The 4522-nt window shown below is 38.4% G+C and overlaps 1 long non-coding RNA gene across 1 annotated transcript; it reads left to right on the forward strand.

Moving 5' to 3' along the window:
* The first annotated feature begins 858 nt into the window (after nt 1-858).
* LOC129386480 (uncharacterized) lies at nt 859-3266 on the forward strand. Its single transcript, XR_008613854.1, has 3 exons — nt 859-1200; nt 2001-2063; nt 3025-3266. It is a non-coding gene; the product is annotated as an uncharacterized lncRNA (long non-coding RNA).
* Nucleotides 3267-4522: the final 1256 nt, after the last annotated feature.

The raw sequence follows: 4522 nt of genomic DNA on the forward strand, positions 1-4522 counted from the left end.
GAAATTTCATTATTTGAAGCCGTATGAGCTCTCAGATAGAAGATGAAGAAGCGCGAGGGCCTGGGGGAGGGGACGGGAGAAAAGAAGACTAAGCTGGAATAGACTAAGAGAAATGGAAGCCAGTTCTACAGCAACGCTTTAATTGTATTGTGTGCTTTTAACTATTGGAACGTTACATGGCACGCTTGCTGGGACATAACATATTTGGCATGCAGGCTGTTACGTATACTAATGCGATCGTTTTTTTTTTCTTTTCGCGTAGCGACTACAACAGCAGTACCAGAGGAGTTCTCCACAACGAGGACTTCGGAAGCGTCAGTCACAGGCAATGATACTTTCAAATTTTTTAGCTTGCTCTGAGAGGCATGTTAACCTGAAGCGACTGTTGATGTTGCTGTGAGATAAAGCATGGAACTACAAGCTTACACTAGCTATTTATTTCTATACTTGGAGATTCGAGGGTCTGTAGTGTGATAAAGATAGCTTACACAAAATATGGAATATCAATAAAAGAAATTTGTGAGGTTTAATTGCAATACATTTGGTGAAACTGAAGCTCTTGCATCAAGAAACCACTATAAAATGCCACTTTCTTGAAGTATCAAACAGTTCGAAAGGGAAATATAGATAGGTTCAATTTCGTAAAGCCTAAATCTTTTCCTGCTAAAGCTACACTCTAGTCCCATCAGTGAATGAATCCGTAAGTAAAAGAGTAAATAAATAAATAGTTGGGAAAGAGGTCATGCTTGACTTATATGTAAAATATAATTTGCTTGAGGGAAGTAAACTATATTACCAAAATAAGATTTTTGAGGCCCAATAATGCTATTCACATGCTAGGAGTCGTCGGACAGGATTTATGACAGCTTCCTCAGGTTTTCATGAAATCTTCTGATTTGAAGCGGCACGAGTCTTCGAATAAAAGATGAACAAACGCAAGTCCCTGGTAAATGGAGAAAAGGCGGCTGAAGTTGGAATAAATTATGACAAATAGAAGCCAGTTCCACAGCAGCGCTTTCATTGTATTGTGTGCTTTTAACTAGGAACGCTACATGATGTGCCTGCTGTGAGATGATATATACTTGCCATGCATGCTGAGACGTAAATTAACGCAATCAAGTTTTTTTTTTTGCGTAGCGACTACAACAACAGTACCAGAGGAGCCCTCCGCAATGAAGACTTCTGAAGTGTCAGTCACAGGTGATGACACTTTCTAGTTCTTTTAGCTTACTGTGAGAGGCATGTGAATCTGAAGCGACTGTTGATGTTGCTGTTACATATAGAATGCAAATACAAGATTACGCTAGGTGTATGTTTCTATACTTGGTGATTCGAGGCTCTATATAGTAATAGAAATAGCTTATACAAAATATGCAATATCAATAAAAGAAATATTTGAGGTTTAGTTGCAACACGTTTGGCGAAATTGAAGCTCTTGCATCAAGAAACCACTATAAAATGCCACTTTCTTGAAGTATGAAACATTCCGAAAGGGGGATTATAGATAGGCTTAATTTGATAAAGCCGAAGAGTTTTTTCGCTCAGGATATATTCTAGTCCCATCAATGAATGAATTGATAAGTAAAAGAATTGTTGGGAAAAGCACGTGTTTGACTTATATGTAAAATATAATTTGCTTGAGGGACGTAAACTATATTACCAAAATATGATTTTTGAGGCCCAATAATGCTATTCACGTGCTAGGAGTGGTCGGACAGGATTTATGACAGCTTCCTCAGGTTTTCATGAAATCTTCTGATTTGAAGCGGCACGAGCCTTTGAATAAAAAATTAACAAACGCAAGTCCCTGGGAAATAGAGAAAAGGCGGCTGAAGTTGGAAAACATTATGACAAATGGAAGCCAGTTCCACAGCAGCGCTTTCATTGTATTGTGTGCTCTTAACTAGGAACGCTACATGATGTGCCTGCTGTGAGATGATACATACTTGGCATGCATGCTGTGACGTATATTAACGCAATCATGTTTTTTTTTTGCCTAGCGACTACGACAATAGTACCAGAGGAGCCCTCCACAATGAAGACTTCGGAAGTGCCAGTCACAGGTGATGACACTTTCTAATTGTTTTAGCTTACTGTGAGAGGCATGCGAATCTGAAGCGACTGTTGATCTTGCTGTGACATATAGAATTACGCTAGGTGTATATTTCTATACTTGGAGATTCGAGGGTCTGTATTGTGATAAAGATAGCTTATAAAAAATATGGAATATCAATAAAAGAAATATTTGAGGTTTAGTTGCAACACATTTGGCGAAATTTATGCTCTTGCATCAAGAAACCACTATAAAATGCTACTTTCGTGAACTATTAAACATTTCGAAAGGGAATTATAGTTGGGTTCAATTTTATAAAGTCGGAATCTTTTTTCGCTCAAGATACTTTCTCATCCCTCAATATATGGATCGATAAGTAAGAGCACAAAGAAATAAATAGTTGGGAGAGAGGCCATGTTTGACTTATATGTATAACATAATTTGCTTGGGGCAAGTACACTATAATTAACTAAATATGAACTTTCATACATAATAATGCTAATCACACTCTAGGAGTGGTCGGACCGGCTTTATGACAGCTTCGTCAGTTTTTCATGAAATCTTATGATTCGAAGCAGCACGAGCCTCCGGATAAAAAATGAACAAACGCAAAACCCTGGGAAATGGAGTAGATGAGGCTGAAGTTGGAATAAAGCTTCAAGGCGATTCTCTTCAATTGTTCAAAAATTGTTTTTATCCATTTCCTGACACTTGACCACGATTTGTATTAACAGCATCTGTGTAATTCCATCCAAATCTTGACCAATCCCCACGCTGGGTACGTGCAGTCGTAGTAGGATATCCTAGCCTTTGCTATCCTGAAGACAAGAGGGACGCGAGTTCTACAGCAAAGCTTTGATTCTACTGTGTGCTTTTAACTAGGAACGCTACATGGCAGGCCTGCTGTGAGATAATATACTTGGCATGCGTGCTGTGACGTGTACAAATCCAATTGTTTTTTTTTTGCACAGTGATTATGACAGCAGTCCCGGAGGAGCCCTCCACAATGAGGACTTCTGAACCGTCCGTCTCAGGCAATGATACTTTCTTATTGTCTTTCTTATGCACATATAACTTTAGAAGTCATATGTGAATCTAAAGCGAATGTTGATGTAGCTGTGAGATATATCATGGAACTACAGCTTACGCTAGATATTTATTTATTTCTATATTTGGAGGTTCTAGAGTCTGTATATTTATAAATATAGCTTCTACAAATATGGAATATCAAAAGAAGCTTGTGAAATTTATTGCAACGCACTTCGAGAAATTCAAGCTCTTGCATCAAGAAATCATTCTAAATGCCACTTTCTTTAAGTATGACACGTTTGGAAAGGCATTTATAAATGGGTTCGAGTTTATATAGCAGAAATATTTTCTGCTCAAGATGTATTGTAGCCCAATAAAGGAATTAATTTATAATTAAAAGAGCATATAAATAAACAGAAAGTGGCTCATGAATGTCATATGTAATATGATTTTTCCTTGCGGGAAGTACACTAGAATCCCTAAACGTGAACTTTCAAACATTATTATGGTATTGACATGATAGGAGGGTTCGCAAATGCTTGAGATAGATTTCTCAGTATTTATGAAATAATAGCCATCTTTAAAGGGCCCCTTGTAACACATGCATGTTCCCTGTAGAAAGCGTGAAACTAGTACACGCAGTGGCTTGAAAATTCGGAGCTATACGAATGTTAAAGGCTCCAAATAGCGCATCATCTGTTTAGCATTAAAGTTGGCAACAATAGTTCAGTAAAGCTAGGGGAGGTCGCGGAATGTTTTGAGCACATAACTGGCACTTTGCTAGAGTAAGAGTGTACAAGTGTATTATGTTGCACATGATTACATGGTGTATCAAAGCGATGACGTTAAGGGCCCCATGTCGCAAAAGAAATCTGAGGTTGGCTTGTTGCGTAGGACGTGGTTTTGTGAAAAATCATTCCGAACCACAACCACGCAGGCCCTCCGCTTGGCGCAGAGGCGTTACGAAACTAATTGAATTCCTCAAAGTAAAATGTGTCAAAAAATTTTAAAGTTCAATCTAAACACAACCTACATACATGATAGCTTGGGATTGTAATTTGAATATACCAGAAAACATAATTCTATTACGGGGAAGTTTAAACACAAACCCCCTTTTCAGCGTGTCTACGATTCTAAGAGCGGCGAGGCCAGCTCGGTTCCTTGCAATAACACCAACGAGATGGCGCTTACCTCCGCGTATCCGCTATAAAGCTACGATTGCCGGGAAGCATGACAATAGTCAGGAATCTTTGAATGCTATCGCGTTCCACTCTTAAAGCAGAAGCTTAAACGTCCTTCAAACTTTCGAGACTAGAATACATCACAAAAAGAAATTAAACGGTTGATCTAAGACAGTGGCTACTGCAGATTGTTATGTCGGTCCTTCTTCCTATAATGGCCGTAATTATGTTGATGAATATTCTATTAATAATGATCATG

The sequence above is a fragment of the Dermacentor andersoni genome, chromosome 4, assembly GCF_023375885.2.
Source record: "Dermacentor andersoni chromosome 4, qqDerAnde1_hic_scaffold, whole genome shotgun sequence".
In the NCBI taxonomy this organism is placed as follows: Eukaryota; Metazoa; Arthropoda; class Arachnida; order Ixodida; family Ixodidae; genus Dermacentor; species Dermacentor andersoni.